This window comes from Nelumbo nucifera, chromosome 6 (assembly GCF_055504915.1).
Source record: "Nelumbo nucifera cultivar China Antique chromosome 6, China Antique-T2T, whole genome shotgun sequence".
Classification (NCBI taxonomy): Eukaryota; Viridiplantae; Streptophyta; class Magnoliopsida; order Proteales; family Nelumbonaceae; genus Nelumbo; species Nelumbo nucifera.
Window position 1 is genome coordinate 63,476,705 of NC_142654.1, and position 12,164 is coordinate 63,488,868.

Genomic DNA, 12,164 nt, shown 5'->3' on the forward strand with positions numbered 1-12,164 from the left:
ACCGATTCAACAGTTTTTGACCAAGAACGAGATCAACGGGTCAACAATTCCATTCCAACCTCTGCGAAACAGGGCCCCTCCGCTAGTACTTTAATTAAACAAGAGGGGACTTCTCAAGATAAAGAATCAGGTTGCCGGAACAGTTATTACACTTGTATGGAAACACTAACATATATTTGCACGAGTAAAAGTGAGCTCGATATCATTTTCATCCAAAAATTCTGCTGAAGATACAGCAACAGAACTTGTATTTGTGTATGTATAATCATTTACAAATTCAAAAAAAGAAAAAAAAAATACTGAAGATCCCCAATGATCCCAGGGGTCATAGCAATATATGACTTGTTCAAAAGCCATTTACAGGTATAGGCCGAATACCCAGTTCTTGATGGAGAAAAGAAGATAATGAGCACCGACTTATTGGTAGGGTCATAATTAAGGCCTTCTCTAATTCTCTTGAAGGACGTCTTTGCACCATTGAGATGATGTATTCTGCAAACGTTGAGTCGCATGGCAATGTGATAGGCCCATCACTCGGTAGTCCAAACACTTCTTCAGACATTCTGAGTAACTCTATGAAGATGGGATTGTTGAGATACGTCAATGGAATAACAAAACGTTTCTGATCAGCCGTGTACACAACGAAGTGATCTTTAACAGCCACCATTGCGCTGCACTCATCCGCTCCCCTTTGCAGTTTAGTTCTTGGCGATGAGATTCTTCTCCTGCCGATGGCTGCCAACTTCTGCCACTTTCTTACCATGGCAAGAAGCTTCCTGTTGTTGATCATGTTTTCTAGTGTGAGCTTGAGAGAAATAAGGGTCTTGAGGATAAAGGAAGAGATTTGCGGAGGTTTCTGAGAAGAGAAGAGAGATTGTTTTGGGGATGGAGAGAAAGCAATGGGCATAGCTTAGTTATATAGAATTGCAGAGAAGAGTAGCTTTCCTTATGTCGGGCTGCATATGGGATGCATAGTCATGTGATGATTGGACTATTAAGTTCAATCAAGATTAAAGAGTTTGGCAACTTGGCATGATAGATTGTTGGGTGAATATACGATGGCCTCGTGGAGATAGCAGGGCGTCACATTGGATGTTGGATTTCTTTCTTCTCAATTGGTTAGGCAGAGGACATACCGGGTCCATCTAATTTAATGTGCCAACTCATAGACTGAACTAAGTACTACTGTACTGTACTGCTGAAGAGTGAAAATAATCTCGTGAAACAACAATAAAAAGGAGTCAAAGGGAAGCACTGAGTGAGCCACAGGTGGATGGGCCCGACATATAACGTGGCTAGGTGGATGGGCTTACTAAACTGTCCACTTGCTTTTGATTGGTGCCCTCAACTCTCTGCCCCAAGACAAAAATTGCAATTGGTTTTCTTTACCAATTTAGCTTGTTTATTAACTTTGTTCATTAAGGGGGTGGTTGCCAATGTGATTGATTCAGAAAAAGGTATATCATTTTTGTTGACCATGCTGTTTTTTTCATCATAGAAAAAAAATCCATTCATAATAGCAAACTCCCACTAATGTCGCTTCTTTACTCCAAGGACTGCATACAAAAGAAGCCCCACACAGGGTGCATGTTTTTAAAGCTACTACTCTATTGAATTAAAGTGTGGGCTCATGTATCTATTCCTATGCAATTACGTACCTAATTCAAATTACAAAGATAAAATAGATGGGGTTTCTTTCTGGATAAAGGGCCCAATAGGATTTCACAAGGACACTAATTTAGGGGTGGTCATGAGCCGAGCTACTCATAAGCTTTTTGAGGTCAGTTCGTAAAAAGCTCAGCTCGGTTTCGTCTAAATCAAGCTTCGAGCCGAACTCAAGCACAATATATAGGTTCGTTTTCTAATCGAGCCAAGCTCAAGCTTAATAATGCTCAACATGTGAGGCTCGTGAGACTATGTATCCTTGGCTCGGCACCTTGTTCATTGAGGGAGACCTCGACCACTAAGGTTGACCTCGACTTGGCATCTTGACAATTGAGAGAGACCTCAGCTCGGGACCTTGGCAACTGATGGAGACCTCAAATCGGCACATTGGCTGCTAGGGAAGCCTCAGCTCAGTACTTCAACACCTGAGGGAGACCTCAGCTCGGCATCTCAGATGCTTGGGGGACTTTGGCTTAGCACCTCGGCTAATAGGGAGACCTTTATGCAGCACTTCAGCACCTGAGGGAGACTTGCAATCCAATGTAGTCAAGCTCGAACTTCTGAGCTTTTGATTCAAGTCGAGCTCAAGTTCAAGTCTCTAATTCGAATCGAGCTCGAGCTTAAACATGATAGTTTATGAGCAAACCAACCTCCAATAGCTAGATATTTGGCTCGATTCAAATCCACCCCTAGACATGGGAAAGCTTTTATCCTTTTGGGAATTTCATGAATTAGTAATATTTAGAATTTTAGAGTCCTTTTGGGAGGATTTTCCTATGGTGGTTTTGAGCTCATCCATACGGCTTAAAACCAATATTTCATGATAAAGCTTTTGTCCTTCCAGACGGGGCCTTATATTTGTAAATTACTGAAATAAAGCGTGGGCCTATGCATGTACCTGAGGACACGGATTGTCCTCTGGATGGAGGTCCACATGGATCTCACAAGGACACCATATCTTTCTTTTAGCAAACAGGATACGGATTGTCCTGGGTAGATACAAGAGGAGATGAGACAAGTTTATAGATGTTAATTGGAATGCATGTTCTTACAGGATACGATGTCAGGGTGGTGTTTGGTGCACCACTTGAGGTTGATATCAAACTCTTATTTTCGTGCTCTTCGCCATAAATTCTGTATCTTGGAGCACAATCTGTGGCAAATAAAAAAAAAAAAGAAAAAAAAAACATGGACCACTGTTTATCTCTTTTTCTTCTCATGATTATTTGCACTATCATAATTTTGCACTAGAGCAAATAAATTTGCATTGCAACCAAACCGCCACCTTTTTTTTCTTTTTTATTGCAATGACATTCATGATATGTTAGCTCTAAATCTCTAAGGTTTTGAGAAGGTCAATGAGAAAAATCAGGATATTGTGTTTTCGATTTAAAATATCAAACTTACAAAATGGAATTACTGTTAGCAATAAACTACCGCTTCTTATATCCACATGAAGTCATCATCCCTCCCGAGTAAGAGAATGGAAGAAGTAACAGGTGTAGTTAGATCTGCAACATGTGCACTGAGATTCAATTCTCTTGTTCTTTGTCTAATGCAAGCCCAATTATCCAAAAAAAAAACAAATAAAATTGAAACTAGTAAACAGTGATAAAAACCTCAAAAAGGAGAACCAAAACAATAATCCTGCAAAATAAACTAATATAATCCAAAACAAATAAGAAAAGGGCTAATAAGGAACATTAATGAAAACAAACACTAAGGGCCTGTTCGGTTTTTGGGTTTTGAGAGGGGGAAGTTGGTTAATGGGATTTTGGAGAAAGAGCTAGCTAGAGAAAGGAGAGGCCATCTGATGGGGGCCAAGTGACCAATTTTGTTTTAATATATAGTAATATATATGCCTCTTTAGATTCTGAATTAATCTCCATCGATCCTTAATTATGTTCTAATCAATGTTTTAAAAACTGACCCGGAATTGGAACAACTTTGGGCACCGGTTTCTGGGTCAGTGATTCAACCGCCTAGTCCAAAAGAATGACTCATCACAATTTAAAAACATAAAAAAAATAATTGAAACAAAAAAATAGTCAAAAAGCATTCAACAAGTTGAACGGATCGACAGTTCGACCAGCTAGGTCAACAGGTTGCTGACCAAGTCAACATTTTTTAACATAAGATTGTATTAAAGGTAAAACAGAACCAATTGCCTGAACGATTTCGGTTCCAAATAATCTGACCATCTGAATCAACGATTATGATTTAATATAAAAAATTTCAAAAAAAATAAAAAGGATTAAGAGGCCCGGCCTACATTTACGTCTCGGGCCTAACTAGCTTAATGTATGATCTCACTAAAGCTCCCCACCACTTGCCTTAATCTTTGCTTCTACTGCTGAATTGATTGGACCCAGTATGTTGGATAATTGTTTGTGCATGACCGGAAAATTGAGATTCAATTCAATTATGGCCTACTGTCTTCATGAGGATATGTTTATTACTAAACACCCAGACATGCCCGCCTCTAAAATATCAGTTCAGTTCCCCAACCCAAATTTCACATGGCTTTGTTTGCCTTACAACCTAACACAAAGTAAACCTACGCTTGCATGGGTTCGTCGCCTCTTGCAATTATATATAACTGAGCTATTCCTATTGCCTTTAAGCAAATTTCGTCATTTGGGACTTAAGTTCTTTTCTGATCAAGCTCACATTAAGATTCATGGTTACCCACAACAATCTCATTGCCATGGCAAGAAAGTGGCACAAGTTAGCCGTAATGGGTAGGAGAAGAATCTCATCACCAACAGCTGACATGCAGAGAGATGCGGACAGTTATATAGTCTTTGTTTTAGATAGGAATCCGAAAGAGAATTGGAATCAGTTAGCCAAAATGGAATTTCATTTTCAAGAAAGAGGAAAAGAATGGTCATTCTCTCAAATAAAATAATGTCATTTCACCAGCAATGGGAATGGGATTCCGATTCCATCAAATCAAACTGTTGGAATAGAAATGGCCCATTCCAATTTCAAATCTAGACCCCGATTCCCATAAACCAAACAGGCCCATATACTTTTTCCGAACCATTGACATTTGCAAACACCCCCTTAATGACCAGGTTTAAAAGAAATCAAATAAATAAACAAATTTGGTAAAACCAATATATAGTTTCATCTTGGGGTAGAGTTGAGGGCACCAAGCAAAACCATGTGGATAGTTTACATACATACTAGCCCTCCCACCATGCAAACAATTTCAGTCAATGAATTGGCGCATTAAAATAAATGGACCCAGTATGTCGTCTACCTAACCGATTGTGAGAAAGAAATCCAAAATTGCAAGTGTTTCTTTTACCAACTTAGCTTGTTTATTTATTTGAATTCTTTTAAACCTGTTGATTAAGGGAGTGGTTGCCAATGTGATTGATTCAGAAAAAAGTATATCATTTTTGCTGATCAAGCAGTTTTTTTCTTCATAGAAAAAATCCATTCATAATAGTAAACTCCCACTAATGTCGCTTCTGTACTCCAAGGACTGCTTAGTCAAAGTGGATAGCAGCAAAAGACCCGGTCATGTTAGCTCTTAGTTGTGGATAAGCCTTTAGCCATTCAGTTTTAATTCTGTTAGAATAGATAAGTCTTCAATTCTGTTCCTAGATAAGTGCATTCTGTTTCCTAGATAAGTGCATTAGATAAGTCTTCAATTATGTTCCTAGATAAGTGCATTCTGTTTCCTAGATAAGAGATAAGCTCCTAAGATTAAGGGGTAGTAGTTCCTATTTCTACTCCCAGTTTGTAGCACAATAAGGCTATAAATATAGCCTGAATGAATGGAATTGGCATTGGCTTTTCTACAAACAAACTCTCTCTCTCTCTTCTCCTTATTCTAGATCCTCCTCCCTCTTGTTAGATAACTTGAGCGTATCATTGGTATCAGAGCTGGTTCAACCATGGACACACGTGGAAAGACTAACTTGGAGTTCCGCAATGAGGTCAATGAAACCTTAGCGCGACATGAGTCGAGCTTTGACCAAGTGAACACTGTCTTACAAGCAGTGTTAACCGAACTCCAAGCCCTTCGAGCCTCACGAACCACTCCCAATACCACTCCCGAGACCAACCCCTTCGCCCATGAAGAATCCTCACACCCCCATACTTCCCGTTCAAGCTCCACGCATGACCACCCTCATCAACAGGTCAAGCTGTCATTCCCAAAATTTAATGGGGATGATCCGAGCGGTTGGATGTACAAGGCGGAGCAGTATTTTGAATTTCAAAATATTATTCTGGACCAACAGGTGCAGCTAGCTTCCTTCCATTTGGAAGGCATCGCCTTACAGTGGCACAGGTGGTTGACCAAGCATCGCGGACCGCTCACATGGGAAGAACTCTCCAAAGCGGTGTTACAATGGTTCGGCCCCACCGACTACGAGGACCCATCGGAAGCGTTAACCAGCCTGAAGCAAACCACCACTCTGACGGCTTATCAAGAAGCCTTCGAGAGGCTCTCCCACCGAGTTGACGGCCTGCCCAAGAGCTTTCTCATTGGCTGTTTCATTGCAGGACTTCGTGATGACGTCCGTTTAGATGTGAAGATCAAGCAGCCTCGAACCTTGTTAGAGGCGATTGGAGTGGCCCGGTTAATTGAGGAACGAAATCACTTATAGCGGAGAGCTAGCCAGTCGGTTCGATCCCCATCAGCCATGACAACCCAGAAGGGGTCACCCAACCCCTTGGCCGGTGTACTTGGGCCTCCACCAAACTCGCGCGTGAACTAGGTTTCTAGTGCTCCTTCCCCAACATTCCGATGACTCACCAACCAGGAGGTGCGAGAACGTCGTGAGAAGGGGTTGTGTTACTACTGCGATGAGAAGTTCACCCCCAGCCACCGTTGTGCACTCCACAACTGTTCATGATTGAGAATCCAAAAACGGCGGTGTGGAGACTGTCGAATCAGAGGAAGAAAACCAAGAAGCCATCCCTAAAATCTCCTTTCATGCTATTGCAATAGCTGAGCACCCGCCAACCATACGTGTTCTTGGGAAACTGAAAAACAAGAATGTGACAGTATTAATTGACGGCGGCAGCACCCACAACTTCATTGACCAAGCCATCTTCTCCAAGTTCGGGTTTCCAGTGAATCGAGACAAGAAATTTCAAGTTATGGTGGCCAACCGTGAAAAGATCGAGTGCATGTGGCAGTGCCGAGCTCTCACCCTCGCCATTCAAGGACACCCTGTTACCGCTGACTATTATGTTCTTCCCGTCGCAGCATGCCAATTGGTGTTGGGAGTACAATGGCTAGAGACGCTTGGACCCGTCGAGATGGATTACAAACAACTAACCTTGACGTTCAAAAAGAAGGGATTCTCTTGCACCTTCCAAGGCTTGGGACGAGCCAGCATCGAAGCCTTAACCAACAAGGAATGCAATGGGTTACAAGGTACGGGACTTTTTTTTCAAATAGTTCCTTCACATAGTAGCGGCCAACCAGGTTTTCTTCCACCCAAGATGGACCACCTTCTCACCGAATTTTCCCATGTGTTTGAGCCACCCGCAAGCCTGCCTCCTAAACAACCACATGACCATCAGATTGCATTGCTTCCTGACAAAGGACCGGTTAGTGTGAGGCCATATCGATACCCGTATTACCAGAAGACCGAAATAGAGAAGATGGTGAAGGAGCTTTTGCAGACAGGACTGATAAGACCAAGCAATAGCCCATTCTCATCGCCGGTTTTGTTAGTGAAGAAGGCTGATGGAGCTTGGCGGTTTTGCGTGGATTATCGAGAACTGAACGAAATCACTATTAAAAACAAGTATCCCATCCCCGTGATTGATGAATTATTAGATGAGTTCTACGGCACCAAATTTTACTCCAATCTAGATCTACGGTCAGGATACCATCAGATTCAAGTGCAAGAAGAAGATGTCCCTAAAACGGCTTTCCGAACACATGAAGGGCATTACGAGTTCTTAGTGATGCCGTTCGGCTTGACGAATGCACCTGCAACTTTTCAAATCCTCATGAACGATCTCTTCCGCCCATACCTCCGAAAATTTATTTTGGTCTTCTTCGACGACATTCTGGTTTATTCTAAATCATGGGAAGATCACCTATCTCATTTGAGAGTTGTTCTAACTGTGTTATCCTCTAACAAATTATTTGCAAAAATGTCAAAATGTCAATTTGGTGTTTCGCAAGTCGAGTACTTGGGTCATGTGATTTCGGAACAAGGCGTGTCCATTGATCCAGCCAAAATACAAGTTGTTCTTGCATGGCCTACATCGACATCAGCAAAGGGGGTCTGTGGCTTCCTTGGGTTAGCAGGATATTACCGGAAGTTCATCCGCGACTTCGGAAGCATTGCAGCTCCCTTAACCCAACTGTTGACCAAAGGGGGATTCCAATGGAACGAGGCAGCAGAGTTGGCCTTTCAGAAGTTGAAGAAGGCACTCACTTCACCGCCAATCCTATGTCTACCAGATTTCTCCCAACAGTTTGTGATTGAATGCGATGCGAGTGGAACTGGGATTGGCGCCATCCTCATCCAGCAAAACCGACCGGTGGCATACTTCAGTGAAGCATTGAAAGGTTCAGCCTTGGCAGTATCCACCTATGAGAAGGAGATGTTAGCTATTGTCAAAGCTGTTAAGAAATGGCGCCCATATCTGCTTGGGAAACCATTCACAGTCCGCACCGACCAAAAAAGTCTTAAGAAGTGGCAGACTGCCACTCATCCCCTATAGGGGGACACTTTGGGTTTCATAAGACCCTCTCTCGCATCAAGCATAGCTTCCTTTGGCCCCACATGCGTCGGATGGTGAAGGAGTTCTTGCAGCAATGTGACGTATGTCAGCGCTTCAAAACAGATTGCATGAGACCAATGGGATTGCTTCAGCCATTACCGATTCCTACTCAAATGTGGACAGACATCTCCATGGGCTTTATCGAAGGATTGCCTCCCTCCAATGGGTACACGGTTATCATGGTAATTGTGGATCAGTTGACAAAATATGCCCACTTCATTCCATTAAAACACCCATTCACTACCACCACAGTTGCGAAGGCATTTGTTGCCAACGTTGTCCGCCTACACGGAGTACCAATGTCCATTGTTAGCGACTGTGACAAGGTATTCGTCAGCTCATTCTAGCAGACACTTTTTCAGATGCATGATTGGGTATGAGCTCAAGTTACCACCCCCAAACCGACGGGCAAACCGAAGTTGTTAACCAGACGTTGGAGCAATATCTACAGTGCTTTGTAGGTGACCAGCCGCGAAAATGGTTAGAGTGGGTTCTTTGGGCAGAATACAGCTACAACACCTCTACTCACTCTTCCACCAAAATGACACCCTTCGAAGCAGTCTACAGGTCCAGAATACAGCCACCATTGTGCTGCACTCATCTACATCCCGTTGTAGTTTAGTTCTTGGCGATGTTGAGATTCTTCTCCTGCCGATGGCTGCCAACTTCTGCCACTTTCTTGCCATGGCAAGAAGCTTCTTGTTGTTGATCATGTTTTGTTGTGTGAGCTTGAGAGAAATAAGGGTCTTGAGGAAAAAATTAAAGGAAGAGATTTGCTGCAGATAGATTTCTGAGATGAGATTGTTTTGGGGATGGAGAGAGCAATGGACATAGCTTAGTTTTATATATAATTGCAAGCGGAAACAAGCCAGAGAGGAGTAGCTTTCCTTGTGTCGGGTTGCATGGGATGCATAGTCATGTGATGATTGGATTATTAAGAGCCATGCATCAAGACTAAAGAGGTTAACAACTTGGCATGATGGCTAGATTGGGGTACGTGAGTGGGTATGGGGGCATGTGGGTATGGGGGCATCACATCCAATATTGGATTCCTTTCTTCTCGATTATCAGTTAAGTTAGACGACATACTGGGTCCGACTAATTTAATGCGCCAACTCATAGACTATGAAGTTGTTGGTGACCGTTGAGACTGAAGTATTTGCTATACTGCTGAAGATCAAGAAACTACAATCAACATGATGAGTGCACTGTGGGGACACATTCTTCGTCTTAATTTCACTCCACACATCCATTACCCATCCTTTTCTACTTGGTTAGGTATGTGGGCAGTGGGCTTACTATATGAATCATGCCCTAAACTTTGCTCCAAGTGGAAACTTCAACTTTTCCTTTCCTTTTCTTACTTTTTCCTTCAAACCAAACGTACCCTTAATGTAATTTTGTCTGCCCAAAATTCAACTGCCATATATATACAGATGTAACTTTCAAGCCAACTGATACAAAAGCTCATGTTTGGGTTGCGATGCCCAAGTTTTTCCCTTTTTAGTATATGTTCCACTAGGAATTTAGGTAGTAGATTTTCCAAAATCCATACGGAATTGACGTGTCAAGATGCGTACATGGACCTTCAATTAGGTTTTGGAAAATCTTGATGAATCCACCGTAACACCTATATGGGCCTTTGCCCATTGTCCCTCAAAGGCCCAGTTGGGAATCATAATTACCAGATGAATGGGAATTTCATTAATTAGTAATATTTAGATTTTGAGTCCTTTTGGGAGGGTTTTCCTGTGGTGGTTTTGAGCTCATCCAGATGGCTTAAAACCAATATTTCATGAGAAAGCTTTTGTTCTTCCAGAAGGAGCCTTATATTTGCAAATTACTGAATTAAAGCGTGGGCCTATGCATGTACCTGATCTTCTAATCTCATGCAATTAGGGACGTAGTACGAAGATAGCAAACAGGACACGGATTGTCAGGGTGGTGTTTGCCCAAAAATTGGAATGCATGTTTTTACAAGATACGATGTCAGGGTGGTGTTTGGTGCACCACTTGAGGTTGATATCAAACTCTTATTTTCGTGCTCTTAGCCATAAATTCTGTATCTTGGACATATCACACACAACAATTTCGAAATTCACTTTCTCTCTCTCTCTCAGTCCAGTATGCTACAATCTCACAGAAGGCTTCTTCGGAGACTCTTCAACTTTGCTGGTTGCAGATTCTCGCCCAAGGCTCTGTTGTATCTTGGGAACGAATTTGCTTGTAACCCAACAACAAACTCAGTGAAAACTGAGTAGGGCAAATAACGTTCTAAAGACAGTGTCTTTAGATGCGCCTTAGAGCTTCCCCTCCAAATTCCAATGACCCCCCCATTGAAGAAGCTAAATATTACCGAAAAGAATGTAAGAGGAGGACATCTATGTCAAAACCTTTAGAAAGACACAGTGGGGGGAAAGGATACATGATGAAAAGGAGAAACCCACCATGTCTTCTCCCTTCTCTTCAAATTTACTTAACCCTGAAAAAGAAAGATAAAAAAGAAATATTCAAATAACTACATAGTTACTAGGCAAGGGTTAACCAATACGGCAGAGCCCTTGTTTCAGCTTCAAGCAAGACGAACGGTAAGAAGTTAACAAAAAAAATATAATATTTGAAGAAATACAGGAAAGCCCCTGTCTAAATCGACTCCTCCATGAGAGAAAAGAGAGAGGTGGAAAATTAGCCCAGGAATTATTTTGTGCAAATTCTTATTAATGTTAGAAATGTGAATGAGTGTGAACCATAACAAATAGCGGTGGAAAAGGGAGAGGGATCTTGCTGATGTGGCAAGTTGAGAGTGAAAGGAATGGTATTTTGACAGAGAAACAACTAAGGAGAAGCCTTGATTGGAGAAAAAGCTAGCTAGACAAAGGAGAGGCCATCTGATATGGACTAAGTGACCAATTTTGTTTTAATATATAGTAATATATATGCCTCTTTAGATTCTGAATTAAACTCCATCGATCCTTAATTATAAAGGGTGGTTATGATTTAATATACAAATTTTCAGAAAAAATAAAAAGGATTAAGAGGCCCGGCCTACATTTACGTGGAGGGCCTAACTAGCTTATTTGCATCTTGGCACCAACATCTTTGAAGAGAAGTTCCCTACATTTATCCAAAACACAAGTTACCAATTTCAACCACCAAAAAATATCATGGACTAGATTTTATATAAAGATATATTAAATGAACCATACATTGATGATTTTCAAGGATAAGGTTAGTGTTATGGTTTAGACTTGATTGAACCGATTTGCCAATTTTACACAATCATGATGTCAGCAGCAAACCACCTTCAACTTAGTGCCATCCATATAAACCTGCCAAAATAAATCAAATAGTGTCCCATAGGATTTGAGTTGGGCCGACAAGAATGGTCATTGTCTCAAATAGAATAATGTCATTTCACCAGCAATAGAAATGGGATTCCGATTCTATCTAACCAAACAGTTGGAATAGAAATGACCCATTCCCATATAGTTTTTCTGAACCATTGACATTTGCAAACACCCCCTTAATGAACTGCAGGTTTAAATGAAATCAAATAAATAAGCAAACTTGGGTTTCATCTTGGGGCAGAGTTGAGGGCACCAAGCAAAACCATGTGGATGGTTTACATACATACTAGCCCACCCACCATGCACTCATCATGTTGACTCCTTTGTACGATGTTTCACAAGATTATTTTCATCTTTAGCAGTACTTAGTGATTGCCATGCAAA

The 12,164-nt window shown here is 41.6% G+C and overlaps 1 pseudogene; it reads right to left on the reverse strand.

Annotated features, from left to right (window-relative positions):
- Nucleotides 1–346: 346 nt before the first annotated feature.
- On the reverse strand, nt 347–907 carry LOC148791128 (auxin-responsive protein SAUR64 pseudogene; annotated as a pseudogene).
- Nucleotides 908–12,164: the final 11,257 nt, after the last annotated feature.